The 21,034-nt window shown below is 43.0% G+C and overlaps 1 protein-coding gene across 3 annotated transcripts in view; it reads left to right on the top strand.

Moving 5' to 3' along the window:
* Nucleotides 1-21,034, top strand: part of LOC117506954 (RNA-binding Raly-like protein) — a 448,208-nt gene that overhangs the window by 388,208 nt on the left and 38,966 nt on the right. The gene's annotated exons all lie outside the window — the stretch shown is intronic.

Genomic DNA, 21,034 nt, shown 5'->3' with positions numbered 1-21,034 from the left:
ACCTCCAAGATCGTCTGAGACCAGCCACTCGGACAGCTGCTGGAACAATCGGTTTGCATAACCAAAGAATTTTTGCACAAACTGTCAGAAACCGTCTCAGGGAAGTTCATCTGCATGCTCGTCGTCCTCATCGGGGTCTCGACCTGACTCCAGTTCGTCGTCGTAACCGACTTGAGTGGGCAAATGCTCACATTCGCTGGCGTTTGGCACATTGGAGAGGTGTTCTCTTCACGGATGATGCGAAGGAGATGTGTTGCACTGCATGAGGCAAATGGTGGTCACACCAGATACTGACTGGTATCCCCCCCCAATAAAACAAAACTGCACCTTTCAGAGTGGCCTTTTATTGTGGGCAGTCTAAGGCACACCTGTGCACTAATCATGGTGTGTAATCAGCATCTTGATATGGCACACCTGTGAGGTGGGATGGATTATCTCAGCAAAGGAGAAGTGCTCACTATCACAGATTTAGACTGGTTTGTGAACAATATTTGAGGGAAATGGTGATATTGTGTATGTGGAAAAAGTTTTAGATCTTTGAGTTCATCTCATACAAAATGGGAGCAAAACCAAAAGTGTTGCGTTTATATTTTTGTTGAGTGTAGTTGAAATACAGTACAAATACCTAGAATCTTGTTAGAATGCACTAATAATATGAATAACACACTCCAAGTGCCGAATGAATGTGGTGTGATTGCTGTCTGATGTTGAAAAGTCTGGAAGGCAAACACGGTGAGAGGAGGGTGTGAGCGCTGTGTCTGCAATACACAATACTGGATTTCGAAATACATCTAACGTATGGACAAGATTCATGTCATATGTGTTAAATCGCTGTCCCCCCCCCCACTCACTGTCTCTCTCCCGCCCGCCCTCTCGCACACTGTCCGTTCAGTAGGACACTATGCCGTCAGAATGAACATGTGTGTCCCACAAATAACGGACTCCCTGCAAGTTGCGATCGGACATTACGAGCTGCACCACAGCAGCAGGGCGATCTGATGATTCAAGGCTCACAGAGGAGCTGTATGTCCCATTGTCTGGCTGGATGGAGCGCATTGCGGCACTGGATGGCGCGTCATATGGGATATCTATTTCGTGGTGGACGAGGCATGTGGCATCGCCCTCTTGGCTGATGTAACCATCGCATGTCACTTCCAGGATGACAGGGATTGTATCACAAGCTGCAGCCTGGCTGTTATTCTCCCTGTGCTGTGAGATGCATCTGGAGCCATTGTTAGGAGGTAGCACGGGAGCTCGCTAAACTCGCTGCACTCATACTGGAGAAGTCGGACAGTCATGATAAGAAACTTGAGGAGATTCGTGTTACAACAAGTGCTACAGAGAGTAAGCTCACTGACATTGGTAACCATATTAGCAACGTGGAGAGTCGCCTGGGATTTCTGGAGGACGCACAGGAGAGGCTGGAGACTAATCCCCCGGCTACAAGCAGGGAGGTCGAGGTACTCAGGGAGAAGCTGGATGAGGTCGAAAATCGCGAACGCAGATGTAATTTACGTTTCGTTGGCTTCCCGGAGTCCTGTGAGAACAACGACGCGGTCTCTTTCCTGGAGGGGATTATTCCGTCGCTATTTGATATCAGCTTTGTCAAGGGTTTGGAAGTGGAAAGAGCATACAGACTTGGAGCTATGCCCAGAAGCCAGAATGGTGAGCAGCCCACTCGCTCCAGAGCGATAATAGCCAGATTTCTGAGACTTCAGGATCGGGAACGCATCGTTGAAGCTGCACGAAAGAAGGGGAGGGTAACTTGGGGAGGACAACGCATTATGGTCTTCCCGGATTATTCCAAGATGCTGAATGAAAAACGGGCGAAGTTCAAGGACTGCAAGAAGCTCCTGCACGACAAGAACATTCGTTTTGCATTGATCTACCCAGCTATGCTCGTTGTGAAGACAGCGCAGGGACCCAGGCGTTTCGAAGACCATAAGAAGGCCATGTCGTTTATCCATTCACTTGACTGAGGTATTCCCAGCTCGCGGTGACACACGGATTCTGTGAAGACACACTACTGTGTAGACTCTGACTTTTTGATGGGCACTTCTGCCATTAAGGCTTGTTATTTTGGCGGGATGAGGGCTTCTAGAGGTGAGAGAAAATGTTTTTTTTTTTGGGAGGGTTGTTTGTCAATTGTTATTCTGATAAATATAATGCTCTTTGTTGTAGCCAAAGTTACTATAGGTTGGGATGTATAATATTATTTTGTTAGATAATAACCTGTTACCAACTCACACATATGTGGGGGGAGGGGCTGGGATGCCTTGGGCAGCGTAAGTTAAGTGTATGTTCGCGGACTTTGATAAGGGAAGTTCTGGAGGGAGAGGGGGGGTTGTTTTTTGTTGTGGTGGGTTTTTCTTTTTTTAAGTCTTGTTTTATTTTTGGCTTTATTTTTTATTTGCTACCAATACAGTTTTATTCACAGCACCACTTATTGCTTGTCCATCTGATCAATGACTCCTAATAATTTAAGTTTAATGAGCTGGAATGTTAGGGGTCTCAATAATGTCATAAAGAAAAGGAAAATTTTATCTTTTATTAAATCTAAAAAGTGCGATATTGTCTTTATCCAGGAGACACATTTATCTCGACAAGAATCTCAGAGGCTCCGTTTTGGATGGGTGGGTTTTGTTGGCTCAAGTAGCGGAACCAGCAAAAGTAGAGGTGTAGCAACGTTAATTAATAGGAATTTACAATTTAAATGCCTGAAACAGAGTGTAGATGAGGCGGGCAGGATGTTAATTATGCTGTGTGAAATTCAAGGCACAAATATTATCTTAGCTAATATTTATGCTCCCAACACTGATGACCCGTCTTTTTTTGGCCAGCTGGAAAAAAAGATTTCAGATCTGGGGGACTATCCTGTTTTGTTGGCAGGGGATTATAACGAGGTGATGGATGGAACATTAGACCGAAGCAAATGTCTTACTCGCACAACAAGAGGAAATCAATCCCTCAAAGCAATGTATGATGCCTGCGCCCTAGTAGATGTGTGGCGGTTACAAAATCCAATGGGCAGGGACTATACCTTTTATTCCTCCCCTCATGTTTCCTTTTCGCGAATAGATTTCTTTTTAATATCCCAATCTTTAATGCCAGCTGTTGTTAATAGCAGTATTGGTAATATAATATTATCAGATCATAGTCCAGTTTATCTCTCCTTGATCGCGTTTAATGCTATTACTAGAACCCCCAGGTGGAGATTAAATTCTAGTCTGTTAATGGAGGAGGCTTTTATAAATTTTCTTAAATCACAAATTAATTTGTACAAGGAGACAAATATTCCTTCTGCCCCTTCAGCGGGAGTGGCTTGGGAGGCATTGAAGGCCTTTTTGAGGGGCAATATTATTCAACAGGCTTCTTTCAGAAAGAAAGAAAATATGAAACAGCTTGCCAATTTGGAGAAAAAAATCGAGATTACTGAGCAAATTTTTAAAAATGACTCCTCGTCTATCAACCTGGTCAAACTAACTAAACTAAAATATGAATATAATACAATAATGTCACAGAAGGCTAGTCTTTTTCGGGCAAGACAGAAATATTTTGAGGAGGGGGACAAGGCAGGAAGGTTACTGGCGAGATATATCAAGCAAAGAGAGGCCATGAGTGCTATCTCTGCTATTAAGGACACAAATGGGCTACTCCATACAGAACCTCAAAAAATTAATGCTACTTTTACAGACTTTTATACTCAGCTCTATAGTTCGGAATCACAGGCTTCAGAGGAAGATATTAACAGGTTTTTGCAGAGCTTAAACCTTCCCCAGGTAACCCAGGACCAAACTGAGGTTCTAGAAGCACCAATTACGGTAGCAGAAATAATTGCAGTAATTAAACACCTCCCTTCCAGTAAAGCGCCGGGCCGAGATGGGTTTACGGCCGAATTTTATAAATCTTTCCCGGAAGAATTGGCTCCAATGCTTCTAGAGGTTTATAATGAATCATTCCAAAAACAAATGCTCCCACCATCGCTATCTGAAGCTATTATAACTCTCATTTTAAAGAAGGACAAAGACCCCTCAGATTGCCGCAATTATCGACCTATTAGTTTGACCTCTTACGACAGCAAAATACTATCTAAAATCTTGGCCAATCGATTAGATCATGTCATGACTCACCTGATCCATCCTGATCAGGTGGGTTTTATACACTCCCGATGCTTAGTTGATAATGTTAGAAGGCTGCTGGACATTATGTGGGCAGTTCAAGATCGTCAGGACCCTATTGCAGCCATTTCATTGGATGCTGAAAAAGCATTCGATAGAGTCGAATGGCAGTACTTGTTTTTAACGCTCAAATATTTTGGTTTTAGTAGCAAGTTTATTAATTGGATACGGCTTATATATATATGTCCAACAGCATCGGTCCTCACAAATGGCATACTTGGTCCATCGTTTAAATTAGGAAGGGGCACAAGACAGGGGGACCCCCTGTCTCCCCTTCTTTTTGCAATAGCCCTGGAACCGCTGGCGGTAGCTATACGAGGAGAAGCTAAAATTCCGGGTATTTCTATTGGCCAAAGCTGTCATAAGCTAATGCTATATGCAGACAATATCCTTTTATTTGTATCTGATCCTCAAAATTCCCTTCCTGCGCTGTTCTCTCTAATCAATACATTTTCAGATATCTCAGGGTATAAGGTCAACTGGACAAAGTCAGAGGCCCTTCCACTCACTGTTTACTGCCCCAAAACATTTTTTTCCCCTGGTACGTTTTCTTGGCCCGAAAAAGGTTTAAAATATCTAGGTATTACATTTCCCCCACAATTATCTAACCTTATAAAAATTAATTTTGATCCGCTACTTGACATGAATGAAGGTGGACATAGAACGCTGGAACCAATTGTATCTTTCAATGTGGGGTAAAGTGAACATTATTAAAATGGTTTGTACTCCCAAATTTAACTATCTGTTACAGGCTTTACCGGTATATATTCAATCATCATATTTTAAAAAGTTTGACAGGTTGTGTAAAGAATTTATATGGAATTATAAAAAGCCCAGGCTTAACTTGAAAAAACTACAGAGACCGGTGGATAGTGGAGGACTGGGAATCCCGAACTTACTGTATTATTATTATGCTTTCTCTCTCAGGCATTTATCTCATTGGTTTATGCCTCCAGAGAAAGCACCTCCTTGGCTTGTTCTTGAAAAGGAGGTCTCTGCTCCATTCACTCCATTTTATTGCTTGTCTACTAGTCTTGCCCCTCAAAACAGGCTGCACCCTGTCATGTCGCACCTTCAAAGAGTGTGGAAAAGTATATCTCAGATTTTTAAATTTAATGTACACCTCAATCAAACCTCAGGTCTGTGGTACAATCCAAAACTTTGTATTAACAAAATTCCCTTTTTTTGGAAGTCTTGGTTTTTGAAAGGTGTGTCAGTGTTGGGAGATTTATATGACAATGGCATATTGAAGCCATTTGAAACCCTGGCGGGGGAATTCAATTTGCCTAGACAGGATTTCTGGAAATATTTGCAGATGCGACACCTATTAGTAAAAACTTTTGGGTCTGCTGGGTCAGCCTTCTCAATTTGTAGCCTCTTAGAAGACCTCAGGAAAATAATTAGGCAAGGTCATGCAGCTTCCAATTTTTACAAGATGTTGCTAATGGAATCGGATACCTCTTTGACATCCACTAAGCAGGCATGGGAGAAGGACTTAAATTGTACTTTCTTACAAGCTGAATGGGAGGGGATACTTAGAAATGGGAAGAAAATATCAAGAGAGCTGAGGACTCGTTTAGTCCAATTCAAAATATTACATAGGATGTACTGGACCCCTCTTAGGTTATACAAAGTGGGCTTAGCAGATAATCATAAATGTTGGAAGTGCAAGGGGGATAACGGTACACTGCTACATATGATGTGGGAGTGCCCACAAGTTCAGATCTTTTGGACAGCAGTTCATAGGGCAGTGGAGAAGATCCTGGGCAAGGACATTCCCTTTAATAATAGACTTTATGTTCTAGGGGACCCCTCAATTATAAGTGCTTTGCCTTCATTTCCCTCACAGTGGGCCCAAACAGCGATTATGCTAGGGAGAAAATTATTAGTAAAGGAGTGGAAGTCTCCTTTAGCCCCGTCCTTCTCATACTGGCAGACTTCTCTCTGCCATCTAGCTTCTCTAGAGAGGTTATCTTTCAGACTACTGAACAGACCAGATGATTATGATTGCAAATGGGGCCCCTATCTGGCCTATATTCATTTAACGACATTTTCCAGCTCAAATACTCTAGGCATTTGAATAGGTTTACACAGCTAACATTGTATGCTCAGATTGGCTTGGCATAGTTGAAACTGTATGTTTGGATTTGTTTGGTACCCCCTTCCCCCCCCCCTGTTTTTTTTTTTTTTTTTTTTTTGCTGTTTACCACTGTATTTATACAGATGTGCATATTGGTATATTATATTCATAGACCATTTTAGCTATGCATTATTTTTATCTAAATTTTGTTGGGGTGTTGGGTGTTTTTGTGGATCACTGTAAGTTACTTGTCAAGGCCGAATGTGATGTTTGTGGTGCGTTGTTTGTTCATTGTTGGTATTGGAAAGTAATAAAAGTTAAGTCATAAAAAAAAATATATATTAAAAATGCACTTTGAATGCCGTACGAATGTGCCACCCGAAGTCTGGTGGGAAGGCATGCAGAGGGAGGGGCAAGAGGGACTGTGAGCTGTCCTCTGCTGTTTGTACAAGACCCACTGTTCCTGTCTGCTGCATTTCGAATGACATACAACCAATGAACTGAAATCATGTTAACTAGGTACCCCGAAATAGGACATCACTGAAGTGCATGCACACTGAGCGATCACAGCATTGTGGTCATCAGATAACCACTGAGGCGCCGGTAATCGGCAACGGTCCACCATGCAGTTCACTGATCCCATAATCAGAAGGTCCTGGACTACATGTTTCAGGTCATAAATAGGATGTCCTATGAAATCCAGGAAGGAGCGATAGCAGGTCTTTATGGATATGGCAATTACAGCGTGTGCACAGACGCTCACATGCCCCACTCTCCCTCTCTCTCTGTCACTCACTGTCTCTCTTCGTCTGTCATTCTCATCAATCAGTTGTCATAACAGCTGATCGGCACTGCAGGCTGTTCAGTTGTCATAACAGTGGATCGCGCAGCTGACCAATTGGATGTTATGACAACTCATGCGCTCATGAGCTGTGCGTCCTGCTGTCCTGTTGGACAGGTGAGTGCCGTCCACTTTTCATGTGCCATTTTGCAATGGGTGCACATGTCCGCATTTCCAGGTAGCCACAAACACCACCACGACACGAGTGACGTCCATAATATACAGTAATCATATTCGGAGTCCGTTTGGTGGCTCACTTTGGGTGGGTCATGGCACCCCAGTCGAGGTGCACTGGAGGTGCAGACGTTGCACATTTGGGACATGCCAGCAGGATTTGACCTGCCTGACCATGGCAAGTTTCTCTTGAGTGCGATCAGACTGTTCAAAATGCTCTTTTGACACCGTGAGAGTATTTAAAACGCAGTCAGACTGCAGTTAGAGTCCACCTCGGCTGCCGCGTGCTGTAATTGACCATGCCCGACTGTTTAGACTGCTCTGAAAATGCTGACTGACGTTTCCGAATGCACCTCGACACTTCCAGAATGTGGATTGAATTTCATTCGGAGGAGATTCAGGCTCATTCGGCCTCTAGTGTGACGGGGACATGATGCAGCTCTTATTTGCATGGAGAACCTGCATGGGTGGTCTTGAACTGGGGGCCTTCTGTTTTGGAAGCAAGTGCGCCAGCCACTTTGTCAGCACCCTGCCCAGACATTGAAGCTACAATAAAAGATGTTAAACAATGTTGCTAGTACGAGGTCTGTCCATAAAGTATAGGTCCTTTTTATTTTTTTCAAAAACTATATGGATTTCATTCATATGTTTTTACGTCAGACATGCTTGAACCCTCGTGCGCATGCGTGAGTTTTTCCACGCCTGTCGGTGACGTCATTCGCCTGTGAGCACTCCTTGTGGGAGGAGTCGTCCAGCCCCTCGTCGGAATTCCTTTGTCTGAGAAGTTGCTGAGAGACTGGCGCTTTGTTTGATCAAAATTTTTTCTAAACCTGTGAGACACATCGAAGTGGACATGGTTCGAAAAATTAAGCTGGTTTTCAGTGAAAATTTTAACGGCTGATGAGAGATTTTGAGGTGACACTGTCGCTTTAAGGACTTCCCACAGTGCGAGACGTCGCGCAGCGCTCTCAGGCGGCGTCATCAGCCTGTTTCAAGCTGAAAACCTCCACATTTCAGGCTCTATTGATCCAGGACGTCGTGAGAGAACAGAGAAGTTTCAGAAGAAGTCGGTTTCAGCATTTTATCCGGATATTCCACTGTTAAAGGAGATTTTTTTAATGAAAGACGTGCGGACGGGTCCGCGCGTCGGCTCGCAGCCGCCGCGACGCTCCGCCACAGGAAAAACACCTCCGTTGGAAGCCTTAAGGACAAGTTGGAAAATGTCCAGCTGTTAAACAATTTCTCATATACTCACTCCACTGAAAGCCATCAAAAGCCGCCTGGATTTTACAAATGGTTATCAACATGGAGGTGTTTTTCCTGTGCCGCCGCTCCGCGCCGGCTGCGTCCCGACGCGCGGACCCGTCCGCACGTCTTTCATTAAAAAATCTCCTTTAACAGTGGAATATCTGGATAAAATGCTGAAACCGACTTCTTCTGAAACTTCTCTGTTCTCTCACGACGTCCTGGATCAATAGAGCCTGAAATGTGGAGGTTTTCAGCTTGAAACAGGCTGATGACGCCGCCTGAGAGCGCAGCGCGACGTCTCGCACCGTGGGAAGTCCTTAAAGCGACAGTGTCACCTCAAAATCTCTCATCAGCCGTTAAAATTTTCACTGAAAACCAACTTAATTTTTCGAGCCATGTCCACTTCGATGTGTCTCACAGGTTTAGAAAAAATTTTGATCAAACAAAGCGCCAGTCTCTCAGCAACTTCTCAGACAAAGGAATTCCGACGAGGGGCTGGACGACTCCTCCCACAAGGAGTGCTCACAGGCGAATGACGTCACCGACAGGCGTGGAAAAACTCACGCATGCGCATGAGGGTTCATGCATGTCTGACGTAAAAACATATGAATGAAATCCATATAGTTTTTGAAAAAAATAAAAAGGACCTATACTTTATGGACAGACCTCGTATGGTGCAAATATAACTTTAATTCCAGTGGCACATGTGGAAACTAGGCAGTGGCCTGAATCTCTCGAGGGGTGCAGCAGCTGCAATACGAGACATGCAGAGATGGAACATGAGAGAAAATCTGACCATCCACCCACTGAACCAGCTGATAGGTCTTCATCAATGCTAGTTTTAGAATTTCTAAAAATAGACAAGCATGTAATTGTGTGTGTTTTTTTTTTAAATAATAATGACACCTGTTCAGAATAGATTGTTTTGTGTGTGAGGAAAGCAAACAACATCAACTGACTATGTTTTGCTTGTTGGTGCTGAAGTTGCCTCATTCAGCAAGAAAAAGAAAAGTGATGTGATGACTATATAGACTGTTTAAAAATGTTGGACAAACTTTCTGTAAGTAATGAAGCTGAGTCTCTTTTTTTAACGCTGCTGTTGTCCTACTGCCTACCGTCAATGCAACACAAAGTCTGATCATCCCGCCCGGATGCAGTTAGTGTCATGGCTGACTGCTGCAGAGAAAAGATTTACGGCTAATCAAACGACACCAAGGCTGTTTGATGTGCTGACATGCACACCCACCGGGTCAACACAACTTTATCTCTGCTGCACAACGGACTTCAGCCATGACAAAATAAAGGAGGAAATTTAAGAGGTGTCCATCAAACAGACATGCAGAGGAATTTCAGCACAGAAAACCCAAATAAATGTTTTCTTTTTTGTACCTGTTTTCTCCCAGGAGAGATAAGGCAGTAATGACAGAATGATAATACATGGCAAGAAATCAGTTTTCACAACGGTCTAGGTCATGAGAGTCAAAGGTCAAAATTTCGATTTTTCACTTTGACCAGGCACTCACAAAGGATGTGAGTTTTGGAATTCCCAGGCAAGATCAAATTTACCAAAGGTCAATCATTGGGGTTAGGAACACTGGGATCAAAAGTTGAAGTTGTAGTTTTTCACACCAATTTGCACCAAACCTCCTGCTAGGTTCTGTAATTGTCTATCCAGGTCAAATTTGTTAAGGGGCAGTCATTGGGGTCAACGTCACGGCTGCCTGTCTGTTAGCTGGCCTACTCCTTTCAGGTCCGTTTGCTGATTTCTACCAAACTTATATTCGTGAAGGTTGACACCAAAATTGCCCTTGAAGAATTCATTTTAGGAAATGTCAAAAATTTCATTTTCAACTCGATTTGGACCAAATGTGACATGTTTAGGTGGATTCCAGAATTGCCCTGATAAGGTCAATCAGCAGTCAGTCATTTAGGTGAAGGTCAAAGTCATTGGGGTGTAATGTCTGGTTTCCATAGCCCTTAATGCCTACAAGTATTATTACATAGTTCATTCATTCACTCATTTTCAGCAGCTTATCGGGTCGCGGTGTCTAAAAATTATTTATTTATTTATTTTATTTTATTTTTGCACAGTACTGCAGAAGAATGCAGACCAAACAGGAGTATTTTTAGCATTTTTATGGTCATTTGGTGGCCATTTGAAGTTGAAACCCCATCAAAGGTCACGTTGTCAAGCTGACACATTTCACAACTGTGAAAACATTTAGACTCCAAAATGACATCACCAAGCCTGAAGCTTTATCCAGATTAATATTCACCCTGATTCAAGAGATAAAAGATAAAACTGTACGTGGCCAATCACGGGGGCCTAAAATTAGATCCGTTGTTCGTTTTCACAATCTTTCTCGATGGGTATGAAATAACAGTGGGGTTGCTTCTTTTCCTTGAACACCAGCTATCTAGAGATGCTGTGTTGAAGAAATGATGTGGGATTAGGATGTGGATGTATTCTCTCTGCACCTTACGTATGTGACTGATAGGACAAAAAGGAAAAGGCTTGGAGGCAGCGATAAATTAGAAACTGTTCCACACTTTCTTATCATCAAAGGACAACTAGTAAGCTGCCCACGGCAGCCCCAGATAATGTTGGAATAAGAAAGCGTGTGTGTGTGTGTGTGTGTGGCAGCAGGTCTGGAACACAATAGGTCATGCTGGACAATCCAGCCTTTGTTTTTTTTTTCCTGCAGAAAAGCTTGGTTCACTTCCCAAACAGGAGATTTGTTTTGACTTTCAGCCACATATTTCCTAAATATGGCCTCCAGTCTGGCATTATGTACCTGTTTTCTCTCTCGCATGCGCACATTAATCATCCCACCCTGTTTTCAGATACGGCAAACGCAGCACAATATGGATTCTAGCAGTGCAGCATTTGAATTTTTGGTCAAAGATTAAAACGTCCTTTTGGGGGGAATTTGTTTTACAGCAAGCTTATATGTCATAAAAATGATCACGCGCTGACATTTCATATATTTATGTTTTATGCATTGGGTGAGCTCACAGATAACATAAACATGAGGCGGGTCGGCTTTGTGATGCCGAGCGGGTGGAATATATATTTTTATTCATGCATACATGCAAGTAAAGTTTTGGTAAACTATAAGGACTTGTTTTTTGATAATACATCTTAAAAATCTAAAGTGAAAAGTCTCAGAGTCTGAGAGTCTTGTTTTTGAGTTATATCTGTGACCAAATAAGGTTTTTTAATGCACTGTAAGAATTTTAAGCTGCTGTTTTTTGGGGTCCAAGCCCTTTTTTTTCTCCATCATTTTTCTCCCACTAAATGCAATACTGGAGCCTAGACCATACAAGGTGGAGAGGTGGCACTTTCAGAACTGATTTAAAACCCTGCATGTAACTCAGACACAAAAAAAATGTAAACAAATCTGCATATAGGAGGCGCTATAGCGGCACATTTTCCTTTTGGCCTATCACTCTCAAATTATAAATCGTACATTCAAGTGTCTTATATGGACGCATTCACTGGCTCAAACTGAATCTCTTGAATTAGGCCACGCCCATTTGCTCCAAGATAGTTTTTTGTTTGTTTTTACAAATGAACAAAATATGCAAAACTGACTTTTTGAGATGCAATCCAGACTATTGCTCTGATCAACACCAAACTTTGCACTTATCTTGATTCTATTGGACCTCAGAAATTTTAGTTATTAAAATGAGCTTGATGGGCATAAACCTAACTGAAAAATGAAGGATGAACTTCCTGTTACCAACACGTGACACAGGAAGTTTGACATAACTTCATAACGGTAATTCCGATCTGCACAATACTTAAGTGGCTGATGTAGAATAGTACAGACAGGCAGCCTGATTAAAACACTTTTGATTGGACACTAGGGGGCGCCATCAGCCTCTACAATTTATATTTCAAAATTGGCCTATCAGAATTGTACCAAATTTGACATGAAGAATGTTGGGACAGGTCTTACTTGAAATGCATAAGTACATCATGTTTGTTGAAAGGTTGGAGTGGACTATTGCCTTTTTAATTAGAAAAGCGGGCGTGGCTCATTCATTTAAGTTATGAAGATGAAATTTTTCAGGGATGAAACAGGCCAGCACAAGGTAGGCCCACAGCAAAATAAACTTCTTTGCCACTAAATGGTGCTATAATGAAGAAAATTCATTTTCTTAACTTTTTGATAAGAAAGTGGACACAAATGATTATATCAACTAAGGTGATTTATTGTGACATAGTTCCAAAAAAAGGAGCAAAAGGTATTTAGCAGACCGAAAATATCCCATACACACAGTGTAGCAGAAACACAACAGAGGCTGCAAGGTGAAAGATCAAAAGCCAGGGCCAGAATTGCAAAATGTCAAAAACTAGGGAAATCACAAGAAACAATACTTACACACAATAATATAGGGGCCGGAAGGCGGGAACTGCCGCAACTCAACCCAGGTGAACAAACATGACAATCATGTGACTGTACATTGAAAAAGTCATGCCTCAACAGCTGGCAGAACCGAGAATTAACAGACCATGACCGGTTTTGTGACCAGCCCGCACCAACAGTGGAAGCGTGAAGCCAACTGGGCAAACATCCAAAGTCCCAGATCATGTCTGGTGGACGACACTGCAGCTGCCAGAAGGTCTGAGTCAGGTACGGTGGGTGCCCAAGTGGCCAGCAGGAGGCAAAGTCCATACTCCTCGACCAATTGTGTGCCCAGCCAAGCTGACGGCAGAAGCCAGCAGTCGACCGAAGTCTCCCATGCCTTCTGGAGGATGACCACGTCGCCAGTTGGAATGGAAGACTGAGTCAGGTGGGCGACTATGCGAACCATCAGGGTCCATGTCGGAGACAAAAGTGGAGCCATGGAGCTCTCCAGGATCCACGGCGGAAGTTGACTCAGGACCATGCGATCCTCTGGGTCCATGGTGGAGATGGGGTTGGAGCCATGCAGCCCTTGAGGGTGCACAGCGGAAGCTGAATCAAGACTGTCTGACCCTCCAGGGTCCACACTGGCATCAGGTGGGTGGCTGGAGTCCCTCGATGAGCAGGCCAACTCACTGCATTGGAACTCGGCTACAGGTGGATTGCCGGATGGTGCACTGAAACATAACTGACACCTGTTAGATGTCTCCCCACCCACCCCAGAACCATGAGGAGGCTCACCATCAATGCACAAGAGGGCCTCCTGGACAGGCCCCGGGGGATCCTCATCATCCATGGGCAGACTGCTAGACGTCACCGTGGGCTCCACTTTGGCTGCAGACGGCTGGCCGAACAGCTTTACAAGAGTCCAGAGTTGCTGCAGGCGAGCGATGACCCCAACCATCAGGGACCAGAGGAGAGCCAGAAGTGGGAGCACCTGGGCCAAGGAGCTCCACTGCCAGAGCTGAGAGGCGGCCGCACCACTCATGGATGCATCAACAACAGCAGAAGAAGGAGCGGACTGCACCCCACTGAAGACTTCTCCAGGAGTCGAGGTAGTTGGCTCCGTGAAGATGTCATCTGGCATAGCAGATGGTGGGTCATCGGGGTTCCCAGAGTCCTCGAGCCCAGTGGCGGACGGCTCCATAAGAGCACAAACACCTCTGGACTTGTAACCAGCCGACTCCTCCAGGACAGCGGCGACTGGATCTTCGGGTGGCTCTTCAGGAGGTGCCTCATTCGCCTGCAGTACTTCAGGCCTTCTCACGGTCCTGAGCTGAAGAAAATCAGGAGAGGGACGCTCTGTGACCCCTCTCGAGCTGGAACACAAATTCGCAGTTAGTTCAGGAGCTACCTGAGTTGCCACCTCTAATGGAGGAGGCAGCTGGAGAGCTGTGACCACCTCTGAAGACAGATGTGATTTCTGATGCCGGACCCAGCTGCCGTTTCTTCTTCTTCCGGGTCTGTCCTTCCTTGCCTTGGAGGGACTCCATAGCAAGTGGTGGTGTCTGGGGTCTCAGCAACATCGGAACTGCAGGAGGCAATGGAGGAGATGGAAGCTGTGGAGGTGGGTGGGGTGCCAGCTGTGGGGGGGGGGGGCATTATCATGGTAGAGCCAGTGACAGAGTGTGGAGGATTTGTGTGTGGCCTAGGTGACTGTGACAGCAGTGACTGTAAACTGGCTACAGTGTTCTGGGGTGATGTGATCAAATTCTGCATAGCAGTCGGGTCGGTTATGGGATGTGTCTGTGTGGGTGGTGCAGTGATGTATGATTGTGTTGCGATGTATGGTGTAGTGCCATGTACAAATGAGGTGGTGAGTGATGAGTGCACGTGATGTTGGTGTCAATCAATACGAGGGTAGGCTGAGAAGTTCCAAGGCTCACTATGATGCAGTTGTGGAATTAAACCAATTTAGAGTTATTTTTCAAAATAGTCCCCTCTTAGCTCCACACACTTTTTCCAGCGGTGCTGCAGTACTTCAATCCCCTTGACGTAGAAACTTTCATCTTGAGAGTCAAAATACTCCTCAACGGCAGCTATCCCCTCATCATCACTCTGATATTGCTTCCCCACTAAGTTTTTTTTCAAGTTTGGAAACAGCTGGAAGTCCGAGGGTGCCAAGTCAGGGGAGTATGGTGGGTGATCTACCAGTTCAAAGCCACATTCGTGCACAGTAACTATGGCTACGTGAGCTGGGGCATTGTGTTGATGGAACAACACTCCTTTCCTCAGTTTTCCTGGATGTTTCTTTTTTATAGCCTGGTGTAACTGTCTCAGTAGGTTAGAATAGTACTCTCCGTTGATGGTTTGTCCGTTTTTAAGGTAGTCCACGAACACAATGCCCTTGGCATCCCAGAAAACTGAGGCCATGACCTTCCCAGCAGATGAAACAACCGTGGCTTTCTTTGGAGGTGGTGATCCTGGGTGTTTCCACTGCATTGATTGTCTTTTTTCTCTGGTTCAAAGTGGTGAACCCAACACTTATCCTGGGTAAGAAAATGTTCCATGTAATCAGCTGGATCCTCTTCTAAACATTCCAAGTTAGTCTTTGACATGACCAGTCTGGTGCATTTTTGATCACGTCAGAAGACGTGGCAACCACTGAGCAGAAACCTTTGACATGCCAAGTTCTTCATGCAGAGTGTGTTCAGCTCTTTCACAGGATATTCCCACAGCATCTGCTTGCTGATTTATCGTCAATCGCCTGTCATCCATCACCATTTCATGAACAAGGTCAATGTTTTTCTGGGTTGTGACTGTTACAGACTGTCCAGTCCTTGGATCGTCTACAAGACTCTGTCTACCCCTCTTAAATTCAGCTGCCCACTTCTGCACTGTAGATATGGAGGGAGCATTATCCCCTAATGTAGCAACCATATCGGCATGAATGTCCTTGGGCGTTAACCCCTTCTTCTGCAGGTACTTAATGACACCACGATGCCAGATTTTGTCCATTTTTGCTGCAACCCGCTATCACGAACCTGCAAACAAACAACACAGTTAGTCATCAGAAGAGTTTAACTTGATGCATGCCAAGTTTCACTGAACTGCCATTACTCCTTCATGGTGAGCCTTTGAACCTTTCAGCCTCCCCTCATATGTGTGTCAGTCGAGGGGGAAGGCAGAAGGTAGGCGGGGAAGGTGAAGGAAAGTGGCATGGAAATTGTACCTGTCATGGGAGTCCAAGTGGTGGTTCCCAGGCAGGGTTTTGCTACTGAGTCCTGCGAGACCTGTGGATCAGGTGAGAATAAAAAGTCCATAGGATCATCTATGTATGCAGGGATCTGTCGTTGAATGAATAGAGTCCAAATGTGGTGAAGGTCAGGATAGGTGGTTATGATATTTGGTTCAGCCTGGGTTATGTTCTCAACAGATTGCAGGATAGCTTCTTACTCTAAAGGGTTAGTGCAATCTAAATAATCCAAATACAAGTCCCTGATCTAGAAGAATACCTTGGCAGTGTTATGAAGATACAGACCCTCGGAGTCCTCCACTGGATCCAATAAGCATTCCCCCTCTGCATCTGACAAAAAGTCATCCTCAGAATCAGAGCAGGTGTAATTGAACCTAGGCTTTGAGGAAATAGCCAGCAGATGCGTCTCCAGATCCCAAACCCAATCCGGAAGCTTGTCTGCCTCAAAGAGAGAATCCAAGTAATAAAGAGCAAGAAAATTCTCAAATACCCAGGGATTAACTCCACCAAGTCCCAGGCTTTATCCAAAAAGTCATATCTTTTCTTGGGGGTGCGTGTATGGTGGAAACAGTCAAACAAACAAGTTAATCTGGAGAAAATTGTTCTAAGAGCCTTTCGATCTAAAGTTGCAGATAGGGCCCTTTTAGAAAATGGTTGACCTTCCAGGCTGGAGGAACTGAAGGGCTGCCTATTGCCGTCCACGTTCATTACCATGTGACCAAAAATCATTTTCTGGGTCCCCAGCCCATTCTGGAAGCTGCTTTTGGTCAAGCAGACCCTCCAAGGAAAAGAGTTCTGGGAAGAGGTCAAAAGCCCACACCCATTAGAATCTAATAAATCCCAGTTTTGATTCAGAAAGTCTTGCTTCTTACTGGGAGTGTAACAACAGTGATAACAAGTGAAAAGGAGTCTAAATTTTTCTCCAAAGGCTTTAAACGCCATTAAGTGTGGAAAGCTGCCAGCAGAGTTGCTGATTGGCCGGTCCATTCTGTTAAGGTCTGTCAAAGGGCACTAATGGGCAAATCCCAACATCCAATACGGAACATCACTCAGTCGACATTCACATATCCACAGATTCCTTTGAGTGTGACAAATTTTGTGATATAGCCCACACCTATTTCTGTTTTTCCATTTTTACGCAGTATTGCAAAAACTATGTAAAACCTTTCAAATCAACCTCATCAAAAGCCGTCGCTTTGATCGGCACCAGTTTTTGCAAGTGGAATTTATGAACCATTAGGAGTGAAAGTTATATAAATGAGCTCGGTAGGTCAAAAGCTGCCAACTGAAGCTAATGAAGTAGAACCTATTGCTTGGAACAAACCAGAAAATCTTGCATTTTCTCCCAACTTTACTTAAGATAGCATGAAATTTGGCACAATGATACATATCCATGAGTAAAGGTGGTCTGCCAAATGTGGTTGGTGTTTTCTTTGGAATCATTGCAGCACCACATAAAGGCCTGTCATATGTACTACAGTGTTTGGAGGCAGTTTGAGCATTTTCATGTGGATGCAGATATTTCTTGAAACGATGCCATGGAACACTTCTTGAAAATGACAAAGAAAAAGATCATATTAGGAAAATTCTGTATCTGTGTGCCCTTATTTTCTCCAAAAGATAACTTTTCCAGTGAATAAATGAGCACTTCAGGGCTTCTGTACATTTCCTACTTGGAAACCCAAAAAATTCAGTAAGGATAAAAAGTCATTTCTAAACATTAGAAATGCATGATTTTTTTGGCAGGCAGAGCATTGACCTCCCAATATTAATGTGTAAAAAATTTGATTTTGAGAGTTTTATAGTTCTTGAGTTTTAAGACGCGGAAGACTTTGCTGTACCAAAGGACGGATAGACAGCAATTTCTCTTGATAAGCACATCCCAAAGTTTTAAAATTTTAACTGAATTTTCCATTCACACACCTCCACGATAAAATGTAAAACCTTAAGTATGTTTGTCTAATTTCTGGTCAGAATATTTAATTACACTTACTGTAATATAACCCAAAATACACTTAAATAAAATTTCTGTAAGATATAATTACTTGTTTTTAGATCATACATGTTGAAAATATCAAGTGAAAGGCATTTTAACTTGTAACAAGTGAAAACTACAATCACAGTGAAAATTCAGTTACGATTTCTTGAAATATGGTGTTGAAATTAAATTTGATACTGAATTAAATATTTGGTAGGATTACATCTTTTACAACCCCCCCCCCCCCCCCCCCCCCCCACACACACACAGCAGCAGCAGCAGCTTAAAAAAATTGTCAGAAAAGCTTGTTTTGTTTCAGATTTGACTCAAAACAACACGTTTCAAGACTTGAGATGTAATGTCTTAAAACAAGTCCTTACATCTTCCTGAAATGTTACTTAACAGATTGTGTCTTGTGCTAAATGGAAGTTGGACTTTTCACTAGAAATTATAGAAATGTACTTAGTAAGAGTTTGTGTTTTTGCAGGGTGCTGCGAGGAAAATAAAGTGACACTTCAGAACCACAGAATTTAAAAAAATTCCAAAATAAAAAAAACAGCAATTAATCTGACACAATATTTTTGAAGACACTGCAGTTTTGCACACTCATTTAATTTGGTAATAAGGTCACAACTGTCTTAAAGCCTTTCAGATTGTGAAATGCATTTTTTTAGGCTACTTATTTTAAAGCTTCTTACCTCAAGACTTCAAAAATGTAGTTTTCCTCAGTATTTCCTGAAAATCTCGTAAATGGCTGCAAGGTCTTTACGATCCCCAATAAGCACAACTCTGCTGTATCATCACTTTTATAAACACCCAAATGTGCTTCAGCCACTGCACGCCAGTTCACAGCTTTTTGAACCATGGTGAGTGCAGGGAACACGAGGCAGAGCTCTGAAACTTTGATCAAGAACTGTATTCTGACAAATAGCCATCGGCATCGTGAGAGAAATCCCCGTAGCACTAGTTTGTTTCACTTTATTATATAGGCATTAAAAAGTACAACATACAATAAAAATGCAAGGAAATGTGTTTTGCCCCAACTCTCTCAGTCCATAAAATCTATAATAAATAATACAGTAAAATAAATAATACCAATCCATAAGACCTAAAAGTATAAAAATGAGACAAACCAAACACTATAACAACATGGAATATAAACAACACACATAAAACAACATCCATAAAACAACCTACAGCAAGCACACTTATTTTAGTGCCGCTGTTCAACGTCTAACCGCCTACACACAGACGACTCAAAGATCAACTGTTTCATATCAATGGCTGGATTTATGTCTTTTTTGCTTTTGATGGGTTTTTAAACAAACAATAAAATACCCCTTTCCATTAAGTTTGCCTTTTCCTATATGTTTGAATGGGTTTGGAAATTTGACCTCACCAAAATCAAATCATTTCTTCCCATGCATAGGACCACTGTACCTGCCAAGTGTGATCAAAATTGGATTTGCAGAGGTGATAACCTCTAGTATGTTTCAGACAACTATTGAAAATCATGAATTGACTAGTAGGGTACCATTAGCCATTGACTAGTTCATGATTAAGCTTAACAGTAAACTAATAAGGTCATATCTACACAGCCAAACTCTAAATTTACTTTCATTTGCACAATAAATTTAAAAAACTATAGAACTAGAAGTTCAAAACAAGGGAGTAACACAGTGAACTACATGGAAACAATATTTGCAGTACAACTAGATATATTTATTCAAAACACTTAAGGCTGCTGGTGGATCTTGGCCTGTGTTGGTTCCTGCTTGATCTGTATCCTCAGTGAAACCGTTTGTACAAGGATACCCTCTCTCTGTTTTTGATATGCAGGAAAAGCTGAATTACCTGACTAATCAACAAGCTGACTAGTCGGGTGCTAGTCCTAACCCTAGTCTACAACTAGAGCGGGGGTATACAAGAAGGGCCAAAGCGGTGCAGGTTCCTTGCTAGCAGGTGAGTTCACATATGAGGAGGATTTTAAGTTGTGGGGTGGAGCTCATCAGTAAAACCACCTGCAGATACGAGCTGTTGCAAGCCAAACCTGCACCGCCGTGGACCTTCATGGAACACTTGCTCTAGAGGTAAGAAAGGCAGCCTTGTGACCAGAGGATCTTCTGTTCCATTCCATGTCAGACAGGATAATCATTAAGGTCACGTGAGCAAGATCCTTCATCCACAAGTTGCAGTCCCAGTGTGCAGTTCAGTTCCGTGCACAGCAGCATACCCACACCAGTGTGTGTGAAAGGGCATGTGTGCATCAGATTGAAAAGTGGTATAGAAATGCAGTCCATTTACCATTAGGTGTTCTTCAGGTATCTCGTTAACATACATAGCTACATAAAGAGTGTACAAATCTGTCAGTGTTGCTAAAAATCAACAGTTTGGTCTTTTACACTTTGGATTTTCTGGCTCATATGCACATTTTGTTGCTGAGTTTCCAGCTCATACAGAATGTATCTACTGTATCTCACTGACATTAACACATTTGCGCTTTCAGCCAGCCATTGCAGAGAGATCCCTCTTTATAACAGCACACTGTTTCATGCAAACATCAAAGCAAGTGTCTGGGTTTTTTTTTTTTCTTTCTGTCATATACATGCGGCAAGATAAATATTTCCACACTAACAGGATTAATATTGCAAGTACTGAGGCTGCAGCACCACTCTTCAGATCCTATTAACGATCTGTTTTTCACCCTCGCAGTAGAAATCATCCCATTTTTCTTTCACGGTGCATCGTCACGAGCGTACTCACACGTCTTCTGAGAGCAGGGGTAATGCACAGCGTGCTCCTGCAGTTAATGTGCATCATTTCGAGATATGTAAAGTTTCTGTTAAGACTCGTTATACGCTGATAATTTGATGAGCTTCTTACTGGGTGTTTGATCTTATCGGTAAACTTACTAATGAATATTTATA

This window comes from Thalassophryne amazonica, chromosome 1, assembly GCF_902500255.1.
Source record: "Thalassophryne amazonica chromosome 1, fThaAma1.1, whole genome shotgun sequence".
Classification (NCBI taxonomy): domain Eukaryota; kingdom Metazoa; phylum Chordata; class Actinopteri; order Batrachoidiformes; family Batrachoididae; genus Thalassophryne; species Thalassophryne amazonica.
This window is presented reverse-complemented; position numbering and strand designations above follow the sequence as displayed.